We start from the raw sequence: 25,033 nt of genomic DNA, 5'->3' as shown, positions 1-25,033 counted from the left end.
AAAGACTAAGACGTGCCTGATTCAAGCCATGACCTTTTCAACTACTCACTATGTTGGACATTGAATAAAGATAACAGAAGAGTTGATACCTTTAAATTGTGATGTTGTAGAAAAGTACTGACTATCCAATGGACTATCAAAACAACAAACATATCTTAGAGAATGTGCAACGAGGGTGCTCCTCAGAGGTAAGGATAACGAAAGTTAATCTCACATAGTTTGGACATGTGTTCAGGAGGGACCAGTGCTTGGAAATCTGGAGGGTTCAGTGAGAGAGAGGAAGAGCTTCGACAACATGAATTGATAACAGTGACTTTAACAACAGACTTATGTATATCAGAGATGATGAGGATGATACAGGATAGAGCAAAGTTGAGGTAACTATGAATTATAGTCAACTCGATGATTCCTAACAACAACAACAACAACATACAGAAGGTACTATTGAGTACTAAATAAAATGCTTCGAAATCTTAAGCACATGTTAGTTTTTGTGGTGGTGATTATGTTGTTATTCTTAATGCTGTATTATCATTACTTTTATAATTCCTATTGAATCCTCCCAGTAACTTCAGAAATTATTTCTCCTCCATCACAAATTGGAATTTAACCATATTGAAGGTTGTAATCCTTGATTTTCTACAGTATGCCTTTCGTCCTTACTTTCAACTAGAAAAGTTGTGTCATTTGCACAATACAGGTTGTTGATGAGTCTTCCTCCAGTTCTGATGCTGCATTCCTCTTCATAGAGTAAAGCTTCATGAATTATTTACTCAGCATGCAACTTGAATAGGTAAATTACATCTCAACATCAAGAAAACAAAGATCCTTACCCTGGGTCCATAGCAATGTCATGATACATACAGAAAGGATTAAAACAGCCAATGAATTCATCTTATATGCATCCACAATCAATACACTTGATACCAACAGTAAACAGATCAGGAGAAGATACTGCTTTGGGCAAGTCCATTATTAGGGACCTCTCTAAAATACTGTAGAACAATGATGTCAGTTTGAAGACTAGAGTGTACCTGTTTCAGGGCATAGTTTTTTCAGTTTCTCAAAGTTATGAGTAAGGATGACAGAAAAATTGACGCCTTTGATTTGTGGTGCTAGAGAAGAATACTGAATATCCCATGGACTGTCAAAAGAATGAACAGCCAGAGTGTCCCTTGGCGTTAAGGATGGCCAAGCTTCCTTTCTTAGTCTTTGGACATGTTGTTAGAAGAGGGTATTCTTTGGAAAGGGACATCATGCTTGGAAAGGCGAAAGGTCAGAAAAAGAAAGGAAGACCTCCAATGAGACAGATTGACTCAGTGACTGCAACAATGGACTCAACTATGTGAGAGTTGATGAAGTTGGCACAGGATAAGACAGGGTTCAGGTCTATTGTTCATTGGGTCGCTATGAGTCAAACTCAACTAACATTACCTAACAACAATAGATGGAACATGGAGACTTGAACCAGTGAAATCACCACCTGGCTTGAGACTGTCTGTAGATGGCGGAAGCAGGGTATTAACCCATATCTGTGCAGCTATTCTTGCTCCGTCTCCCTGCCACAGCTATCGGATTTTGCCCAAAGAAAATTAGCACTAACCATTGCTGGTGTACAACTGATATGAGTGAGAGGCAGGAAACCCTATCCAGGGCCACAACTCTGTCCCAGTCCAAGGGATCCAGCCTAGTCCAGCTCCAAGGCTCTGCCATCCCTCCCTGCTCTAATGACTGGAGCTCCTGGGTGGGTCCTTGCCCGCTCAGACCTTTGGATAGGTGTGGCCAGATGATACCCTGCTGATCTCAAGAACACCTTATCCTTCCCAAGGATAGGACAACCTGTCCTTGGGAAGCTTACTAGACTGAGGTAATTTAGTAGCAAAAGATCTTTTTCCATTTTTCACAGTTTGAGGTTTTTAATTTTTACAAAATCTGAGCTGGCTGAGTTTCAGGTTACAGCAACAATTCGGGCAGCAAATCGGTGGGATTATCTGCTGGTCCCCAGCTGAGGGAGAAAGAGGTTTCATGCTAATAGCTGCAACTCCTCACAGGTTCCAGTCAATGCTCACATGGCTCAGACAGGGAGAGGGAGAGGAAAGCATTTGAGGAACCTCCTGAGACTCAGACACTGCTTGCTTTGCATTTTCCCTGCTTTCTTTTCCCTTTCTAGGGTGACTGGCCAGGGGCAGAGCAGAGAGGCCCAGGAGAAGTGTGAATGAGACACAGCACCAAGGGGAAGAAGCCTTTGGCCTTAAATGGGGAGAGACCTAGCCCTCTCCCCTGTAACTCATCACTGAGTTAACACAGCACAGAAAACACCTCTAGTCCAGCAACTCCACGTGGAGGTGTGTGGAGTCCAGAATTCAAAGGAGCAGGCAGATGAGAGATGGTCAGGGACAGTGAAGATGAGAGCAGGCTCAGATGGGGAGACTGCAGAAACTTCCTCCTACCCATAGGAGGAGATGATGGGACGGCTGATACAGCTATTGGTGGTCATGGCATTCAGCTCCCACCTGATATCATGGGGCAGACAGGACTGGTCCAGGTTATACTGAATCACAGCCAATTTGCACAGGGTCTTCAGACTAGGGCTGAAGTCCAAAATGTGCATGTCAGAATGGTCAAATTCACCTCACAGGTCTTCCTCCAGAGAAGGACTGATACCCCCAAAGAGGGCAATCTTGTCACCAACAATACAGCAGCACTGGGGCCGATGAGGTCAGGGCCCCTTCCCCTTTGGTTCAATCTTCTTCCAAGTAAAGGATACAGGATTAAACTTCCAGAGGTCATGAGAATGCCGATTCAGTGTTGTATTATAGCCACGAAGGATGTACAGCTCTCCATTATATCCGAATGCTGAGTGGCTCCTGCGTCTCTCAGGCAGCACGGAGGTTGAGTGGGGAGTCCAGCCAGGCTTCGGTCCTGGTGTCAAAGATGCTGATGCGGTTGCAGTAAATCTCATTGTTGGAGTGGAATGGCCCAAAGAGGTCAGCAAGACCCCCAAAGACATCCATGTGATTTCCCAGCCTAGTGGATGAATGGAAGGCCCTCCAGCATGCAGGGTTCCCCTTTGTACCGGTAACAGTCCATGTCATGGTGTTGGTATCCAGCTTGGGAATGTCATTGTAAAAACAGTCTGCCAGCTCTTCATAGCCCCCAAAATGTACACGGTCTTGCCCAGGACACAGGCTGAATGCCCACCCTGGGCCCCAGGAGCTGGTCCTGACACTGGGGGGTGTGGACCACTTGGGAGTATTGACGCCAAAGGCCTAGAGAGCGTCGCAGGCTCCTTTCCGTGTCATTCTGCCTGCCCCAAAGGAAGACTGTGTCATCAGTGAGGACAGTAGAGTGTCCATATCGCATGAGGGTACCACAGGAGCCTCTCCACAGGTGGCAGGCCTCGCCAGGGGCAGCTTTGTCCAACACAAGGCTACTGCATTGAAAATGTGCTCACCAATCAGTCACAACGTCTCATTGTCTTCACCAGAACAGTAACCCCAGAAGGAGTAGACCCGATGCCCAACAGCATGGTTCACCCTGCGGGCCCGCCCTCCGGATGCACCGTCCACCATAACATCCCCTGGGTCACTGGTTAAAGCAACATGCCTCTCCCCCACCCCCCACCCCCACTCCACCCCCGGCCTGCTCTCTGCTTCCCTCTTCCCAAGACATCGGCAAAGACCACTATTTCTGGCCCTTCTGGATCTCCTGAGAGCTTTGCAGTTTTCCCATTTCCTCTTCTCCCACTACTCCAAGCTCCACCTGACAGCCCTCCAGCTTCCTTTCTGCCAGGCCGGGCCAGGAAGGGGCCGCGGGTCCTCGCGCAGCCTGACTTGATCCCCAACAAGGTAAACTAAAAGATCTAAGTACTAAAACCCAAAGATGTCCTTGTGCAGACTAAGGGTCTGTGCTGACTCAACTTTTCAGTTGCCCCATGAGCGTGCAAAAGCTGGACAGTGAACAGAGTGAAGAAATATTGATGCTTTTGAATTATGGCCATGGCCAAGACTACGTATGGTATACATCACTGTCAGAAGAACAAATAAATTTGTCTTGGGAAGTACACAGCCAGAATAAGAATATATAAATAAAAGAACGGGTGTTGAGACTTCTTACACAGTTTGGGCATTCACACACACACACACACACACACACACACACACACACGTTAATTATTATTATTTTTTTTTTTTTTTGCGAGCTCTGATGGCCTAGTGGCAAGAAGCTGCACTACAATCCCAGAGGTGTGCGGTTTGAATCCACCAGATGCTCTGCAGAAAAAGGAAGAACAATCTCCTGTACCAGTCAGATCCGATTTGACGGTACACACACACACAAATAATATTTTTTTTAAAAAGAGGAAGATCCTCTAGGAGATAAATTAATACAGTGGCTGAAACAGTAGAGCAATGATTGTGAGGATGAGGCAAAGAAGGAAGTGTTTTATTCTGTTGTACATAGGGTGGAAATTTGTTGGAAACAACTCTAATCCACTCAACAACAACAAAGATTTATTGGATCAATTAAGACTCTCCTGAGGATCATTACTGAAAACTTTTATTTTATTCTTTTTTTTTGCATCCACTTCCATAATAGCCTGCCTCTGGAAACCCTATGAACCTGAAGAAAGAACAACAGTTATACAGGTGTCCAGGATTTTCATTTATAGGCTTGCTGTGAGTCGCCTAGGTCTTGACGGCCCTTAACAACAGCAACACAACCGTCAAATTGGATCTGACTGGTACAGGAGGAGATTGCCCCTCGTCCAGCAGAACATGTGGTGGATTAAAACCACATACTTCTGCATTGCAGTGCAGCTTCTTGCTGAAAACTTTTAAGGATTATTATTAGCAAAACAATCAGTGTTTCCAGTAACTTTTAGCAAAACTAAGAAAAGAGGAGCTTTTATTAAATCATGATGTGATATATGTGCTTCCCTTTGGATTGTTCTTGGATGCAGCCAGTGTTCCGGTGACTGGTCCATCAGTTTCCCACACTTGTTTTTTACTTTTGCTGCATACTCCCATAAGATCTCTTTACCATTACAATTATCCAATGGCTTGTAATAACCTTGTGATACATATTAAAACATTATTATTGTTAGCATTTTTTATGTTAAAGATTTTTTATGTATCTGAAAATGTTTTTAGCATGTATATGCATAGACAGATACATTATATATCAAGATAAACAATTATAAACCAAAATGTGTATGAATTATTGAATGACAAACCAGTGAATTTTGTAAACTTTTGTTAAAATAAAAAAAGGTAAGCACATTTGAGTGACATTATCTATGAAACATACCTAGTGGTTCTTAATTAGGTACAGATTTGACTTAAAGGCAGACTTAGGAATGGAACTCTGGTAACTGCCAGTATTTCATCTTTTCATGCCAGTAATGGATCTGCACAAACAATTCTTAAACAGTGTCCTGAAATTTTTCTTAGACTATTAAAGTAAGATTAGGGAGGAAAGATTAGCACAGGATATTTACATGTATTTTTACATATGCTGTATAAATATGCCTGTGAGTATAGTAGAGCACACAGGGGACAAAGTTAAAAAAACTTCTTGTGCTATGGAGTTAGAACTGATTCATAACTGACCCTCTAGTGGGTTTTCAGAGAATGTGAATAGTATGGAGATTTACAGGAGATTGTCCATCTTTCTCCCTGGGAGAAGATGGTGGACTTGAACCAACTGCCCTTGGGTTGAGAGCAAAATCCACTAGGCCACCAGAGCTTCCTTTAAAGAAAAATGCATTCACAAAAGCCAAGTACTTTTAAAAGAATGAATCACTGGGTTTGGGGCTCAGAATCATAGTCTTAGGATACATCAAGTCTACACACACAAACACAACTGTCCTTACATACTACTTTGGTGAGTAGGGCCTGGAGTCTTAAAAGCTTGTGAGTGGCCAGTTACAGTGCAGCTATTGATCTTTCCAGGCCTAGAGTCAGTTAATCTGTAGGACTCATGGACCAGGTGAACCTCAGCCTTCATGAGCCTAAGACTAAAACTAGGTGGTGCTGGGCTACCATTGCTGACAGCTCTGAAAAGGATTACTTCAGAGGGTCCTGGATAGAGTGGGAGAGAACTGTGCAACAAAGTTCAAAATCATAGAAATTTCCAGCTTTCTGGTCATATTGAGACTGGTGAAACCCTTGAGACCATGACCCTGAGTCATCCTTTAGGCCTAGAATGGAACTCATACCTCTGACCCAATTTTCAGGCAAACAATAGGCAAGTCTCTCAGGGGAACAATAATGGTAGAGGTGTATGCACTCCTGAGAACAATAATAATTTTATATGCAAAAAAGGAAAGGGGAGGAGCATTTGCTTAAGGACAAAGATCACAGGCAAGAAAGCTTAGGAAAGTACATGGAAAACATAGGGAGGATATGACATGAAGGATATTACATTGGTGGAGATTGCACTCAGTGTCATAAACAAAGTGTGTAGGAATCAAATTGTTGAATGAAAAGCTTATTTGCTCTGTAAACTTTCACCCAAGACTTGCTGCTTGTCAATATCTTTCACAATATTGGTTTCCAGATGAGAGATGACAAAATTAGAAAGAAGCTCTCTGGATTTGTTGCATAAATCTGATTTAACACATGTTCTTTCAACAGATATACTTTGTAATTTTTTTTTTTTTTCCTCTTCTTCTTCCTGCCTCTTTTTAAACAGTCCCTCGGTAAGGACTATCCACTTAGCTTTGTATCCAAAGACGAAATTTGTAGGTGAAAAGAGTTAGGAGTTAGCCTTCGTTACAGACTGGTTCATTTCAGGGTCGAAAATATGGAACGCTTCACGAATTTGCGTGTCATCCTTGCGCAGGGGCCATGCTAATCTTCTCTGTATCGTTCCAATTTTAGTATATGTGCTGCCGAAGCGAGCACGACTTTGTAATGTTAAATGAATTGGAAATAGAGCCTGATGATTGACAAGATTGAATTGGCAGTCAAATTGACGATGTCCCTACAACTTACTTGTACCAAAATCGAAGCCTAGCTTTCTGGGAAATCAGTCCACCTTCATTGACCAATGAGATGCTGACACCATGCTCTTCCAGGTTGACCAGTGAAATCCTGATGTAACTTCAACAGTAAATTGCATAAGCCAATCATAAATAAACTTTTCTATCATCAGTGTGTGAATATAAACCATTATCTGCTGATACATATGATTTGAGAATCATCTATACAAATAAATCTTGTCAAGTAAATTAATTTTATTATTGACACAATTTCTTTTTTTAAAAAAGTTTGTTATTTTTTACGGGTGTACCATCAAAATTGGATCTAACTGGAGATTGTCCCTCCTTCTTCAGCAGAGCATCTGGTGGATTTGAACCACGTACCTCTGGGATTGCAGTGCAACTTCTTGTCACTAGGCCACCAGAGCTTGCCATGGCACAATTTCTTTTGACAGTAATTCTATTAAACACTATTGAATATTCTGTACTTCCTGAAAGACATATAGTCCTTTGTTTTTGTTTCTTTTTTGTTCTTTAATTAAAGACTTGATTATCAGAAATATTTTCTGAGGGAAGCCGAATATTAAATTTAATATTTTAATAGTAGACCAAATGATATATCAGGATACGAGGGAGGCTTAATACAAGTTGAAGGTCACCTTGTGGCACTAAAGCATTCCCTAAGAGTCAACATTGTTCTTGTTGTTGTTGTTATGTGCCGTCATTTGCAACTCATAGCGACCCTATGAACAACAGCCCTAAACCCTGCTCTATCCTGTGCCAATTGCATTGCCTCTGACACACTCATCCCGATTACCCCAGTCACTGACTCAATCCACCTCATAGAGGGTCTTCCCCTCCTGAACTGTCCCTCCACCCTACCAAGTATCATGTCCCTCTCCAAGGACCAGTCTCTCCTTACAACATGTCCAAAGTATGTCAGACGAAGCCCCAGAATCCTTGCCTCCAAGGAGTAGCCTGGTTTAACCCTCTCTAGGACGAATCTGTTTGTTTTCTTGGCAGTCCATGGTACATTCAATACGCTTCTCCAACACCATAGCTCAAAGGCATCAATTCTCTTCCATCCTTCCTAGTCATTTCCCAACTCTCTGATGCATAACAATTGATTGCAAAGACCATGGCCTGTATCAGCGGCACCTTAGTCTCCAGAGAGACACTGTTGCTCTTGAGTACTTTAGAGAGGTCCCTAACCGCAGACTTTCCTGTCACAATGTTTTTTTATTTCCTGGCTGCTGGTGCCAAGAGTGTTGACTGTGGAGCCGAGCAAACTGAAGCTGTGAACACTCTCAATCTCTTCGCCATCCATCCTGATGCTACCGATTGGTCCAGTGGTTAGAATCTTTGTCTTCTTGACATTGAGCCTCAGTCCATACTGAAGGCTGCAGTCCTTGACCCTCTGCAGTAAGTGCATGAGGTCCTCCTCAGTTTCAGCAGGCAGGGTTGTATTAACTGAATCCCTCCCTCCTGAGATAAGCATAAAGAAGAACTTGGCCTTATCTGCAAAAGACTTCCCCATGATCCTTTGTTTTTGTTTTGTACTTCCTTATGGTTTTACTTTGTTTACCTTCCTGACTTCTGGCCCCCTGTTTTTCATGCTCTCTGTTCTATATCATTCCTGGTAGTTTGTCTCATTATTAATAATTATAAAAATACTTTACTCTCTGTCTGCAACAATTTTCTTTTTTTACTTTACGCTAACAACATACTAGGATAGGCCCCATGCTTGGGAAGATCCTTTACCGGAAGAACTGACATAATGATTGCAGCAATGGGTTCAAGTATGTCAGAGATGATGAGGATGGCACAGGATAGGACAGGGTTTAGAGCTATTTTTCACAGGGTCACTCCACTTGAGGGCACCTGACAACAATATAAAAATGCAACAAGAATCTGTCTAGTGTTGGGTGATTTATGATGTGGTAAACCATAGGGTTTATTTCTGTGAAAAGTTATTTCTTCTTTTAGCCTGTGGCATTTTATTTGGATCCACAATCAATATCCATAAGCAGCAGCAGTTAGTCAAGAAACCAAGTGATGTATTGTTATGTGCCATTGAGGCATCTTAGACTCATAGAGCACAATAATTCTGAGTGCTTCTCTATCTTGAGCCCATCTCACTGTCTCCGACACACCTACCCCCATTACTCTAGTTCCTGTCTCAGTCCATCTCATCCAGGGTTGTATTGCATCGGGGAAATCAGCTGCAAAATGGTAAAAAGCTATGATATCACTTCGAGTACAAAGATGTACTTAACCTAAGACAAGGTATTTTGAATCACCTCATTTGTATGTGTAAGTTGGACAATTGAATAAAAAAGACTGAAGAAAAACTGATGCCTTTAAACTGTAGTGTTGACAAAGAGTGTCAAATGTACCAGAGACTGCTGAAAGAACATACAAATGTGTCTTTTATAAGTGCAGCCTAAATGAAACCAAGTTGCTCCTTAGAGGCAAGGATTATGAAGCTTTGGCTTACATACTTTGGGCATGTTGACAGAAGGGACTGGTCCTTGAAGAAGGACATAAATCCTTGAAAGGGTGGAGGGCCAGTGCAGAAGAGGAAGATTCCAGATGAAATGGTTTGACACAATAACTGGGGTACTGAGGGTGGGTGTTTAATAAAATATAAGGTCAGTAAAAATAAGGAAAACTCTGGAGGAGAGACACTGATACAGTGATTGCAACACCAAACATAAGCCAGGGTGATGAGGATAGTACCGGCAGGGATCAGGCAGGGTTTTGTTCTGTTGTCCTTTGTAAATAGAGTCATCATGAGTCAGAGTGACAAAAATCTAAGAAGGGCAAAGCTAATAACGACAATCTTCAGTTCATGGTTTCCATGTGAGATCAGGTTGCCAACATCCCACCACCTGCTTTTTTCTTTTTCTTCTTTTTATTCATTTAAAAGCACCCGGAAACTGGAATATGCATATGACATCTCCCCATTTTAAATGGTGTCAACTAACTAACTCATGGGGGGTTTTAAATTCTTTTTTTTTCTAATTTTAATGAACATTTACAGAGATTTTGGATTTCCATTCATTCATTGTTGCATTTTTCTCCCTGCCCATCCCTCCCCCCCCCCCAGTTTGCTCTTCTCTTTAAAAAAGAAAAGAAAAAATTCCTTCATTGGTGTACAGTTGCCACACCAACTCCAAGGGAGTCTGCGTGACAAAATCACCCGATTGAGGCGAAAACTTCAAGGAAGTAAGCCTCTCGGAACGTGTGCTTTCTCCATGATTGTTCTTGGCCTTTCTGTAATTTCTCTTCTATTGTCTCTTTGTGTGGGACAGGGAAAAAAGGCTGTGTTCTTTACACAAAGTGTTCCTACTAAAAGTTTGTTAGATGTTCCCAGAAAGAACTAAATGGAGTTGACGACTTTGATACGCAAACATTACCTCCGGTTCTTTTAGCGTTATTAAAACTTCTCAAGAACAATATGATTTTAAGGGAATTCATGGATGCATTATAACAAAAAGAATTAATGGTGGAAATCCTAGAGATGACCACTCCAGAGACTCCTAGATTTCTACGGCTTATAAGAACTCCTTCAAAGGAAAAACCCAAACCCTTGCCCCCCACCATGAGAACACTAGGTAGAAGAATTGTTTATCTGTTAGGTAATGGTTGTTTGTGGCAGCCCCCTATTGGGAGAGGCCCTTACAGAATTCCAGAGCCTACAGATAAACCTGGGCTCTATGAGGAGAATTGTGGCATTAGGATTGGTGGAAGGTCTATTAACAATCTGTGTTATGCAGATGACACAACCCTGCTTGCTGAAACTGAGGAGGACCTCATGCACTTGCTGTGAAGGGTCAAGGACTGCAGCCTTCAGTATGGACTAAGGCTCAATGTCAAGAAGACAAAGATTCTCACCACTGGACCAATTGGCAGCATCAGGATGGATGACGAAGAGATTGAGATTGTTCACAGCTTCAGTTTGCTCGGCTCCACAGTCAACACTCTTGGCACCAGCAGTCAGGAAATCAAAAAGCATATTGTGATGGGAAAGTCTGCTGTTAGGGACCTCTCTGAGGTACTCAGGAGCAACAATGTCTCTCTGGAGACTAAGGTGCGCCTGATACAGGCCATGGTATTTGCAATCACTTGTTATGCATCAGAGAGTTGGACAATGACTAGGGAGGACAGAAGGAGAGTGGATGCTTTTGAGCTGTGGTGCTGGAGAAGAGTACTGAATGTACCATGGACTGCCAGGAAAACAAACAGATTCATCTTGGAGAGGATTAAACCGAGCTACTCCTTGGAGGCAAGGATTCTGGGGCTTCGTCTGACATACTTTGGACATGTTGCCAGGAGGGACGGGTCCTTGGAGAGGGACATCATGCTTGGGAGGGTGGAGGGACAGCGCAGGAGGGGAAGACCCTCTATGAGATGGATTGACTCGGTGACTGGGGTAATCGGGATGGGTGTGCCAGAGACGGTGCGGTTGGCGCAGGATAGAGCAGGGTTTAGGGCTGTTGTGCATAGGGTCGCTATGAGTCGGAAATGACTCGATGGCACATAACAACAACAACAACAACAACAACAACAACAACAACAACAACAACAGATAAACCTCTTCCATATACTGGAAAATATGATGAATTTAATGCAAAACACCCTGATGGTTTTTGGGATATGTTTTTCAAAAGGTTTGAAAGTGACCAGAGGGAAGATGTTATGAAAGGTATAAGTGGTAAAATAAATCATGAAACATGAGATTGGAATGATGAATTTAGGCGATATTATGACCCAAAACATCTTTTTTATAAACCAAACCCCCCTTATTGAGATAGTGATCACCCCTGGAATAATGGAAAGTGTAAAAGTGTTGTCTTTTGAATGGAAATAAATAATATTGTAAATTTAGCTAAAAACGTAAACTGTATCAGCTTAAATTTAAAATGTAACTTTTTTTCTTTTGTAACTTTGCTACCAAACAAGTTGAAGAACAAGTTTAAAAAGAAAATGTTTAAGCGAAAAGCCATTGTCTACCAGGTTCTCCAATTACCAAGGAACCATGACCATTAAGAATAGCCTTTCATGCTCTCCAAGGAACCATGACCATAAAAAATAGCTGTGTGTAAGAAAATAATGTAAACTTTATTCTTATTTTTGTTGTTTCTCTGGCTGTTGATTAAGCCTCTAACTGTAAAAATGGAATATAAATGTATCATGTTAAATGTAATAAGCAAAGGAAGAAAGAAGAAGGGGAATTAGAGTGACTCAGAATTAAAATCACCAAGATCACTTGACTGTTTGTCTTGTGTTCTTTCATCGTCCCTTCGCCGAACTTCTACCCACCTTTGTGCTCCCTCTTCGAGACCCTAGACCTCAGGCTTATAAGCCCCTCCCGACTGGAGCAGCCCGCGGCATACAGTCTCCCCCCACTGTACACTCCACTATGCAACCTTTATTCTGGACTCTTGTCATTACCATAATACCCAATCATATATTGCTTTTAAGCTGTTCTCTAACTCATGTTTTTAAGAAAACTACCTGTTTATGAAAGCCTAGAAAAGTAAAGGGTCAGCAAAAAAAGAGGAAGACCCTTACTAAGATCTATTGATACAGTGACTGTAACTGTGGGCTTGTGTGTGACAGAGGTTGGGAGGGTGGCACAGGATTAGGGAAAGAATTAGAACTGTTGTCTACAGGATTGCTAGAAGTTGGGATCTTACAATAGTCTATAGAACAAAGAAAGCCATTTGGCTTTTCATCTTTGGCTCCTGAAATTACCTGTTGGGGCCCACCAGCGATGAAAGTGGGTTTGTTTTCCAAAACAGGTAGGCAACACTTAAAATGTGCAAAAGGTGTAGGAGCACCAAAGATCACCTCGAGAAAATAACTTCAGGAAGGAAAGCAGGAGCCATGAGACAGTCAATGATGTCTACTCAATGAGGTATCAATCATTGCTGTCCTACCATACTCATGTCTTGTTACGAGGTCCTTGGCTCATGTAGAAGGCTTCTGTGGATTGACAAAAATATTCACAAATTAAAGGATCCCCGGTGAAACAGTGATTCTTGGTTATTGTTAATGGTTCAAAACCACCACCCACTCTGTGGGAGGAAATATAGCTGGCTATTCCATAAAGATTTACAAAAGACAGATCTACTATATCTGAGCATGTTACTATGAACAGAGAGACTTCTGGGTAATATGGACTGGAAGATTGACTTGTTTCAGTTAACAGATGTAGCTTGGATGCACTCACCAATGTATGCCAGGAAATTTGGAGGACAGCTGGATGATGGATTGGAAGAGATCCATATTTATTCCCATTCCCAAGAAAGATGATCCAACACAATGTGGAAACTATCAAACAATATCATTAATATCACATGCAAGCAAAATACTGCTGAAGATCATTAAAAAATGGCTAGAACAGTACATAGATAGGGAACTACAAGAAGCTTAAGCAGGATCTAGAAGATGCTGTGGCACCAGGGATACCATTACTCATGCCAGATGCATCCTGGCTGAAAGTAAAGAACACCAGAAAAAGAATGTCTATTTATGCTTTATTGACTATGCAAAGGCATTTGGCTGTGTGAATCATAACAAATGATAACTAACACTGAACAGAGTGGGAATCTCAGAGCACTTGATTGTGCTCATGTGAAACTTATACCTAGACCAGGAGGCTGTTGTGCAAACAGAGCAAAGGAAAACTACACGGTTTAAAATTCAGAAGGGAGTGCATCCGGGTTTTATTCTCTTTCCATACCTATTCAACCTATATGCTGAGCAAATTATTCAAGAAGTTGGACTCTGAGAAGAGGAATGTGGTATCAGGATCAGAGGGAGACTCATCAATAACCTGCATTATGCGGATGACAAAACCTTACTTGCTGAAAGTGAGGAGGACTTGAAACACTTGTTGCAGAAGATCAAAGAATACAGTCTTCAATATGGCTTGCATCTCAATGTTAAGAAAACAAAAATTCTTACCACTAGGCCAATAGACAACATCATGATGGATGGAGAAAAGATTGAAACTGTCAACAACTTCATCTTATTTGGAAAAACAATTAACATCCTTGGTACCAGCAGTCAGGAAATCAGAAGATGTATAGTACTGGGAAAGTCTGCTATTAGGGACCTCTCCAAATTAGTGAGGAGTAATGATTTCAGCTTGAGGACTAAGGTGAGTCTGACTCAGTCCATGGTCTTTCCAATCACTTGCTATTCATCTAAGAGCTAGACAATGAATAAGGATGATAGGGAGAATTGATACCTTTGACATGTGGTGCTAGAGAAAAGCACTGAACATACTATGTATGGCTGAGAGAATAAACACATGTTTTGGAGAGGGCACAGCTGGAGTGGTCTTTGGAGGTAAGGATGACGAGGCTTCATTTCACATCAGGCATGTTACTAGGAGAGGCTATTCCTTGGAGAGGGACATGATGCTTGGCTTGAAGGGTGGAGGGTTGGCTAAGGAGAAGAAGACCCTCAACCAGGTGGATTGACACAGTGACAGCCACAATGGGCTCTAGTATGTCAGGAAGTGTGAGATGGCACAGGATAGGGCAGGGTTCAGATCTGTTATTCTTAGGGTAGCTAGGAGTCATTCTCCATTAAACAGCACCTAACAGCAGCAACAACAACAACAAACAAATGGCAGTGTCTTCGACAAAGACACCAGGAGACAAAGGCAAGGGATGCAGATGATAATTCTAGAACCCTGAGTTAAAAAAAAAAAAAGAAATACTTCAAACACCTACTGAAGGGGAAAAAATGGAATTAAAATGTTGAGTAAGAAGAGAAATAAAACCCAGAACTGTAAACCGCTCAAGGAGGACATTTTGAACAGCTAACCATAGGTAGGAAGATCTCTTTCTGGGTTCTCAAGTCTATTTCATCGGTCTATGAAGCTGTCACTGTCAGGAAGTTTAAAGTCTCCTATATTGTTGTTCTTATTCAATAGTGAGTTTAGCACCTGGGATCTTTCCCCCTTATCATTTAAAGTTGATAATTGCTTTTCCCATCTTTGACAAATTATGATGGTATCTGGGTCATGATTGCATTGTAACTGTAAACAGCCTTTGTTGGTTGTTGGTGGCTTCAAGTCAAATACAACTCACTGAGCCTGTGAATAAATAACAGATCTGAACACTGTCCTATCCTGTGCCATCCTCATTATTTCTAGCACACTCAAGACCATTAATACTTCTGGTTGAGGGTCTTCTTCTTCTCCAACCCTCCGCATTTCCAAACACAATAGCCCTCTCCAAAGAATAGCTTTTCCTAACAACATGCCCAAAAAACATGAGATGAAGCTTTGTCATCTTTGCCTCCAAGAAGCAGTCTGTCTGCACTTTCTCCAATACATAATTGTTTGCTCTTTTGGCTCTCTAAGGGATATTCAGTACTCTTCTCTAGCACCACAGTTCAAAAGCCTCAATTCTTCTGTCTTCCTTATTCATTGTCCAGCTCCCACATGCCTAGAAAGTGATTGAAAAGAGTATGGCCTGAATCAGGCACAACTTAGTCTTCAAACTGACATCATTGTTCTTCAGTAGTTTGGAGAAGTCTCTGACTGCAGACTTTCCCAGTGCAATACATCTTCTGATCTCCTGACTGCTGGTATCAAGTGTGTTGATTGTGGATCCAAGTAAGATGAAGTCATTGAAAGTTTCAATCTTTTCTCTATCATGATACTGCCTGTTAGTCCAGTGGTGAGAATTTTTGTTTTCCTGATGTTGAGATGTAATCTATATTGTTGGAAGTCTTTGATTTTCTGCAGCAAGTGTTTCAAGTTCTCCTTACTTCCAGCAAGCACCTGTTTCCAATCTGCATAACACAGATTGTTAATTAGTCTTGTTCTTAATCTGATACCACATTCTTCCTCACAAAGTCCAGCTACTTGAATAATTTGCTCGATATATAGATTGAATTAGTATGGACAAAGGCTATAGCCCTAACACACACTTTTCCTGATTTTAAACCTTGCTTTATTTAAATAACAGTCTCTTGATCTAGGTTTTAGGTTTTACATGAGCACAAATAAGTGTCCTGGGATTCCTACTCTTCTCAATTTTCCTCACAATCTGTTATAATCCACAGAAGCAAATGCCTTTGCATAGTCAATAAAGCACAAATAGATATTCTACTGGTATTTTCTGTTTTCAGCTAGGATCCATCTGACGTCAGCAATTATGTCACTGGTGCCATGACCTCTTCTAAATCTAGCCTAAGCTTCTGACAGTTCTCTATCAATGTACTGTTCTTGTCAATTTTTGGATGATCTTCAGTAGTATTTTGGTTGTATGTGATATTAATGATACTGTTTGAGAATTCCACATTCTATTGTATTACCTTTTCTTGAGAATGGGAACAATATGGACCGCTTCCAGTCAGTTTGGCAAATCAGCTGCCTTCCACATTTCCCGGCACAGGCTGATGAGCACGTCACTAACATCTGTTATTTGTAATATGTCAATTGGTATCACATTGATTCCTGGAGCCATATTTTTATGCCAATGTTTTCAGTGTAGCTTGAACTGCATCCTTCGTTACCATTGGCTCTTGAAATTATTTCAGTGTCAGTTAATCCTTTTTGGTACAATGTCTGTGTTTTCCTTCCATTTCTTTTGATACTTTCTGGATTATTCAAGATTTTGTCCATAGCACTCTCAGTTAGGGTTAGGGTTAGGGTTAGGGTTAGGGTTAGGGTTAGGGTTAGGGTTAGGGTTAGGGTTAGGGTTAGGCCTTGCTCCCAGATTCTGGTCTTAGCCCTTTTGGTAGTATTGCTTTTCACAATGTTAAAGTGAATCAGTGTAAAGTCTTCCAATCCACGAGGATGGTGTATTCTTCCATTTATGTAGATCTCTTTTTGTTTCTTATGATAGAGTTTTGTAGTTTTCTTTTATATATCTCTTGTATCTGTGCTTAGAGTTATTCCTAAGTATTTTATCTTGTAGATGGCTACTAACGGGGTAGGTGTGTCAGAGACAATGAAATTGGTACAGGATAGAGCAGGGTTTAGGGCTGTTGTACATAGGGTTGCTATGAATTGCAAGCAACTCAATGACACATAACAACAAATTGAGCTGATTTTTGTATGTTGATCTTGTATCTTGCCACTTTGTTGAATCAGTCTGTTCGGTCCAGTGATTTTCCTTCTGAGTCTTTGAGCTTTTCTCCTATGCTGTTTTCTTGTTATGTGCTGTTGGGTCAAAACTGACTCAGAGCTGACTCTCCAGAAGGCTTTCAGAAGCAGTAAATTACACGGGAAAAGATTGTTTCTTTTTCTCCTGAAGAGTTGTTGTTGTTGTTAGGTGCCGTTGAGTCATAGACGATCATAGCGACCCTATGAACGAAAGGCCTGAGCACTGTTCCTACACAGAGTTTCCGGAGGCAAGCTATTTTGGAAGTGGACTCCTGAGGAGTAATTGATGGATTTACACTACATTTTGTGTTGATGGTATAGCGCCTTATTGTAGACCACCAGAGATCCTTTTTTTATTTATAAAATATTATTATTTGCAAATAGAAATAGTTATGTTTCCTCTTTGCAGATTTATATGCTTTCTATTTTCCTTTCTTGCCTTTTTGGTTTTCTAACTCCAAGTCTATTCTCATATTATTATAATACTTTCATTTGTCTTCTCAAATTGCCCTTTAAAGTCTACTGTTTTAAGAGCTACTGTTCATCTCTCTTACTTCGTAATTTCTCCCTTTTGTTTTAGCTTCTCTATATTAAAAAAAGTAAGTTTCTGAGTCTCTTCTTATGTCCATTTTTGTCTTTTATTTATTTCTTCATGTATAATATTATCACACAACTCTTCTGGTTTTCAGTCATTAGTATTCAATGTACCAAGTATACTCTTGAATTGGTTTTAGAATTCAGGTAAGATAAATTCAAGTTCGTATTTTGGCTTTCATGGATGTACTTAAAGATTCTTGAAAACGACCACAAGAGGCATTTAACATTAATGAACAAAGACTAAAGGAGTTGTGGGATGACATCAGTGACATTTTACATGAAGAAAACACATGGTCATTCAAAAGAAAAGTAATAAAGGAAAGACAAAAGTGGATGTCAGAAAAAACACTGAAACTTGCTTTTCAATGTAGGAGAAGCTAAAGCAAAAGGAAGAAAGGATGAAATAAAAGAGCTTATTGAAATATTTCAAAAGACAGCATGACAAGACAAAGCAAATTATTATAACAAACTAAAAAAAAGAGTTGGAGTTAGAAAGCCAAAAGAGAAAAAAAAAAAGGAAAAAGAAAAAGAAAAAAGAGAAAGCCAAAAGAGGAACACAGTTGGAATTTTTCACAATGGAAGAACTGAAGAACAAATTCAGTCCTCAAGTTGCCATACTGAAGGAGTCTATGGGGAAAGTGTCAATGCAGAAATCTTCCAAAGACAATGGCAATGATTCCTGGGAACCATTCTAAAGGAAGAAGTCTAAGCTGTGCTGAAGGCATTGACAAAAAAAAAAAAAAGGAAAAAATGACTCTAGGAATTGTTGGAATACCATATGCTGTTGTCAGCAAACAGATGCAGCCCTGAATGTGCTCATTAGCCTAGGCCAAGAAATTTGGAATACAGCAAACTAGCCAATTGACTGGAAGAGATCCACATTAATATCCATTCCAAAAAAAAAGGTGATCCAACGGAATGCAGAAATTATGGGACAGTATTACTAGTATTGCACACAAGTAAAATCTTGCCAAAAATTATTTAATAATGGCTTGAACTATATAACAACAGAGAATTGTCAGGAATCCAACCTGGATTCAGAAGAGGCCATGAAATGACATAATTTCTGGTGTCACATGGAGCTTTTCTGAAAACAGAGAATATCAAGAAAATGTTTAGTTGTGTTGTATTGACTGTACAAAGAGAGTAAACTCTGTGGACCGTAGAAAATTTTGGACAACATAGAGAAGAATAGAAATTCTAGAAAACGTAAGTGTGTTCATGAGGAATTTGTCTATGAACAAAGCAGCAGTCATTAGAATAGATCAAGAGAATATTGTTTGGTTGAAAATCAGGAAAGATGTGTTTCAGAGTTGTAGTCTTTTATCATACCTATTTAATTTTGTATGCTGTGAAAATTAATTGAGAAGCTGGACTATATGGAGAAGAATGTGGCATCAAGATTGAAGGAAGACTCATCAACAGCCTGCCATATGCTAATGACACATTCCTCCTTGTGGAATGTGCAGAAAATCTGAAGTACTTACTGAAGAAGGTCAAAGCCTAAAGTCTTCAAATTATTGAGTAGTAATTATGTCAGTCTGAGGACTAAGGTGTGTCTGATTGAGGCCATAGTCTTTTCAGTCACTTGCTTTGCATTTGAGAGCTGCAAAATTATTAAGGATGACAGAAGAACTGATGCTTTTGAACTGTGGTATTGGAGAAGAGTGCTGAGTATCCCATGGATTTCCAAAAGAACAAATGGATGTGTCTTGGGGAAAGTGTAGCCAGAGGGCTCCTGGGAGGTCAAGATGATAAAGCTTAATCTATCATGCTTGGAAAGGTTGAGAGGTGGCAAGAAAGGAAGACTCTCCACCAGGTGGGCTGACACAGTGACTGTAGCAATGGGCTTGAGTGTGTCAGAGATTGTGAGGGCGTCACTGGACAGGACAATATTCAGATCTGTTGTTCAGAGGGTTGACATAGTTGTACTTGAATTGATGGCACCTAAAAACAGCAATAAGTTTTCAGTAGGGATTACACTTCAGCATCAAGAAAACAAAATTTCTCACCACTGGATCAATAAACAAAATCATTACAGATGGAGAAAAAATTGAAGTTATCAAAAACAGCTATGAGATATCATCTCATCCCAGTAAGAATAGCAAAATTTAACAGAGCAGCAAGCAACAACTGTTGGCGAGGTTGTGGAGAGACTGGAACCCTTATTCACTGTTGGAGGACATGTGAAATGGTGCAACCACTGAGGAAGGCAGTATGGCCCTTTCTAAAAAAGTTGGAAATAGAAATACCATTTGACCCAGCAATTCACTACTGGGAATACCCCAAAGAAACCAGAACTGCCACCCAAGCAGATACATGCACACTCATGTTTATTGTTGCTTTGTTCACAATAGCAAAGAGTTGGAAACAATTCAAGCGTCCATCAACAAACAAATGGGTACAAGATAAAGGTAAACAACCCAATTGAAAAATGGGCACAGGATATGAACACACACTTCACTGAAAAAGACATTCAGATGGCAAACGAGCACATGAAGAAATGTTCAAAATCCCAAGCTCTAAGAGAGATGCAAATCAAAACAATTATGAGATATCATCTCACCCCAGTAAGAAAAGCAAAATTTAACAGAACAGCAAAAAACAAATGCTGGTGAGGTTGTGGAGAAACTGGTACCATTATTCACTGTTGGGAGTGTTTAATGGTGCAATCACTATGGAAGGCAGTATGGTGCTTTCTCAAAAAGTTGCAAATAGAAATACCATTGACCAGCAATTCCACTACTGGGAATACACCCAAAGAAACCATAACTGCCACTCAAGAAGATGTATGCACACCCATGTTTATCGTGGCTTTGTTCGCAATAGCAAAGAGTTGGAAACAACCTAAGTGCCCATCAACAAACGAATGGATAGAGAAGTTGTGGTATATTCACACAATGGAATACTACATTGCATTGAAAAACAAGGAACTCACGAAATATTATACAAAATGGATGATCCTGGAGGACATTATGCTGAGTGAAACATCTCAGTCATAAAAGGACAAATATTGCATAGTGCCACTGTTATAAAACAGGAATGACATTGGGGCTAGGGGGAGACTGAGAAAGATGGGATAAATTAGGTATACTGCATTGAAACAGATGAGGGAGAGAACTGTTTAAAAGGGATATATGATTAGGTATTATTGTCATGACAGGAGTCCAGAATGAATGCTGCATAGAGGAGTGGACTTTGGGGGAGGGATTGTATAACAATGAGAGAATTTTTCTTTTACTTTTCAAAGAGAAGAGCGAACTGAGGGGGCAGAGGTTGGGCAGGAAGAAAAGTACAACAATGAATGAATGGAAATCCAAAATCTCTGTAAACTTTCATTAAAATTAATAATAAACTCAAACAAATGAATAGATAGAGAATCTGTGGTATATTTACACAATGGGATATTATGCAGCACTGAAAAACAAAGAACCCATGAAATATTATACATAGTGGGTGACCATGGAAGACATTATGCTGAGTGAAATAACTCAGTCACAAAAAGACAAATACTGTATAATACCACTGTTGTAGAACAGGACTGATATGGGGGTTGGGGGGAAACTAAGAGGGAATAAATAGTGTACACAGCATTGACACAGATGAGGGAGAGAACTGTATAAAAGGAACATATAATTAGGTATTATTGGCATGACATGACAAGAGTCCAGAATAAGGGCTGTATAGTAAAGTGATCTGGGGGTGGGGGTGTCTTTATAAAGATGAAAGAACTTTTTTCCAAAGAAAAAAGTGAACTGTGGGGAAAGGGGACAAGGAGGAAAATGTGCAACAATGAATGAATGGAAATCCAAGTTCTTTATAAACTTTCATTAAAATCTAAAAAAAAAAAATTGAGGTTACCAAAGTGATTTTGTTTAGATGATTTGCATTCATTGATATTTCTCATCTTATACATTAAAAAGGAGAAAACATATAAATATATATTTACTAATTCATAATTTGGCATAATCACTTAATGTTAACATTATGCATTAATATAAAAATAACCATTTTCCAAAGGAAAAAAAATAAAGATTGAAGTTATAAAAAAATTTTCATTTACCTGTATCCATAGTCAACCTATGGTTTATAACAGCAGACACAAAATCAACAGCCATGTTGTACTGCGGAAATCTGCTGCTTTAAAGTGGCTAAAGAACAAGGACATCCGTTTAGACTAAGATGAGCCTGATACAAGTCTTGGTATTTTCAATTGCTTCATATACATCTGAAAGTTGGACAATGAATAAAGAATACCGAGGATGAATTGATGCCTTTTAATTATATGCATTGGAGAAAAGTCTTATATATAAAAGGAACTTCCAAAAATAAATAAATTTATGTTGGAAGAAGTACAGCTAGAGTGCTCCATAGAAATAGGGATGGTGAGACTTAATCTGATATAGTTTGGGTGTGTTGTCAAGAAGTGGTAGTCCCCATACTTACCTGACAGAGGAAAACCATGTTCACCAATGTGGTTTTCCCAGGGTGAAGCTTACCCTGGGTGTGCTGACCCTTGAGACTTCCCCGAATGTGGGAAACTCAACTGCATAATTTGTGGTGGTGGGAAACTATTTGCACTCTATCCCCTAAAATAAAAAATAAAGAAATAAGTGTTTGTCCCTGGAAAAAGATATCACACCTAGAATAAATTCTGAATTTTTTACGTCTGGCTCTGGACTAGACACTAAAAAATATAAACAAGCATATTTATTGGAAATGAGATTAATCTCATCACTCATCTAATCTCATCATTCATCTAACAATATTTTTGGTTTGTGTTCATCATAGGTTTTTGAGTCCCAATTTTATGTCTATCGTTGGGATTTGTGAGTGAAAGCTTGCTCAGAAAACCTAATGAGTAAGTATTTGTTTTTCCTGATCCTACGAATAAGGCTTTGTTGGTGCCTTACAATTTTGTTCTTGATAAAAGGTGAGTTCTGTCCTGCTGAGTCATAGACATCCTAGAATAAGCCTGCAATTTCTGAGTAACTGAAATGTAAGATGTTTTCTACCAGTTGGGGTTGCAGCATCTGGATTGCTGAGTAAAGTAAACTATTGAGATGTCAGGTTTTTGTTTTGTTTTTGCTTTTTGGCCTTCTGCTCCACTGAATTATTCATTACATGTGAAATAAAATGAAGATAACTCACCCAGACTCATCCAAATTCAATAGAGGGCACAAGAAATGCAAGGTCTGCACCCACTATTATGTCACAGCCCCTCAGATCTCTGCCATTCTTGGTGTTTAGACTGAGGTAAACAGGATTGGAAGTAAAGTTGTTGTTGTTTTAAAATTAAATTTTATTAATTTTAATGAACATTTACAGGGATTTTGAGTTTCCATTCATTCATTGTTGTATTATTTTCTCTTCCCTCCTCCCCAGTTCGTTCTTCTTTCCCCCCCCCTTGAAAGTCTGTTTTAATTGTCCCATTGCCACAGTGCTTGTCAAAGCCAGTTCTGATTAATCTCCTTTGTCCGTGTGTCCTTTGGGAGGTAAAGTTTTTGCTTTACACAAATCAACAAGTAAATGCACTCTTCAGGAAAGCCTGAGACACTACAACAGAAAGACTAAGTAACTTTGGCAAGTTAGATGGACTGTCTAAGCCTTATTTCGTGCATCTCCCAGGTGTAAATGCGTTCATAGTTCCTTATCCCACAGAATTGCGGCAAGGATTCAATCAGAGAAGACAGAAAATTTTCATGGCTTGCCTCTAGAAATCTTGCAGACTTTTTGAGAAGATTAAATGAAATTACTGGCCAAGAAAAAAAAGCTTCATTATTTAGAAAGCCCTTTACAGAAGTTCTATTTTGCTCTAGAGTTATTTAACAAGTGTTTAATATTATCTACTAATTACTTGGTTCTTGTGGTGCTGGAGAAGAGTATGGAACATACAATGTAATGCCAAGAGAACAAATGGTTCTGTCCTAGAGAGAGTTAAAGCAGTTTGCTCTTTGAAGGCAAGGATTTTGAAGCTCCATTTCACATACTTTGGGTATGTTACCAGGAGAGACCAATCTTTGGAGAAGGACATCAATGCTTGGAAGGGTGGAGGGTCAACAAAGAAGAGGAAGACTTTGGCTGAGACGAATTGACACAGTGACTGTGGCAATAGGATCAGGTGTGTCAGAGACAGTGATATTGGCTCAGGATAGGACACCATTCTGAGTCAGTGCTTGTAAGGTTGCTATGAGTCATAGTCGACTCCATGGTACATAACAAGAACAGCTGAGATATTCTTTTAGAACTTTCCTAGACTAGCAAAAAGTCAATTGCAGAATCAGATGGAAAATGACAGAGACCTGCCATTGGTAATAATAGACCTTACTTGTAGCATAGGCATTTTCATCCCCATCTCCCCTTTTACCTGGGTAACAGCAATGACCTCCTAACTAGTCTTTCTGATCTTACAGTTGCCTTCTGCAATATTGTCTCATCAGAGCAGCTGGAAAATATTTTTTAAAAGCAAGTGATGTTCAATAATGTATACTACAGTGAAACAGATAAGGGATAAAACTGTTTAAAAGGGATATGTGATTAGGTATTTTTGTCATGAAAGGAGTTCAGAGCAAAGGCTGCATAGTGGAGTGGACCTGGGGGAGGGATTGTAAAACAATGAAAAAATTTTTCTTTTATTTTTCTAAGAGGGTAGTGTATTAGGGGGGAGGGCTGGGAGGGGAGAAAAGTGCAACAATGAATGAATGGAACCCCCCCCCAAAAAAAGCAAGTGACATCCTAGCACTCTTTAGTTGAAAACCCTCTATTGACTTAACATTCTTCCTGGAATAGAATTCAAGTTCCTTACAGGCATAGCCTGTAACACCTTATTCATCTGGCCCCTGTTAGCTCATTGCTCAGAAGCATCAAACTTATAATTTTCAGTCACACCTCAGGATGTTTATGTTACTTTGCCTGGGACCTCCATTTCTCATGCAGTTGGCCCCTTTTGACATTCATTCAGATCTCACCACGTAAGTACTGCTTTCTCAGAGAAGACCAAAGCAAGGTGAGTTTTCTTCAAAGAACTTTCTTTAGACATATTATCTTTGGTTACCTGTTTATTTTATGTGGGTAAAAGTAACTTGAATAAAGCCATGAGAATATATCAGGAAATAAAGCTATTGGTTATAGGATGCAGAGACATAGGATATCTCTAATAAGATAAGGGCAGTAGGGTTCAGTGGTAGAATGCTCACCTTCCATGTGGGGGACGTGGGTTCCATTTCAGCCAGTGTGCCTCCTATGTACCCACGGCTAGTGGAGGCTTTTTTTAAATCTTTTTTTTCTATAATTATATTTTATTAATTTTCATAAAC

The 25,033-nt window shown here is 40.0% G+C and overlaps 1 pseudogene; it reads right to left on the bottom strand.

The window, feature by feature from the left end:
* Positions 1–2,446: 2,446 nt before the first annotated feature.
* Positions 2,447–3,577, bottom strand: LOC102848901 (annotated as a pseudogene).
* Between the last annotated feature and the right edge of the window lie 21,456 nt (positions 3,578–25,033).

Source organism: Elephantulus edwardii, unplaced genomic scaffold, assembly GCF_000299155.1.
Source record: "Elephantulus edwardii isolate Elephantulus edwardi_28Jun2011 unplaced genomic scaffold, EleEdw1.0 scaffold00033, whole genome shotgun sequence".
Classification (NCBI taxonomy): domain Eukaryota; kingdom Metazoa; phylum Chordata; class Mammalia; order Macroscelidea; family Macroscelididae; genus Elephantulus; species Elephantulus edwardii.
The sequence above is the reverse complement of the archived record's forward strand: the minus strand, read 5'-3'. Positions and strand labels throughout refer to the sequence as shown.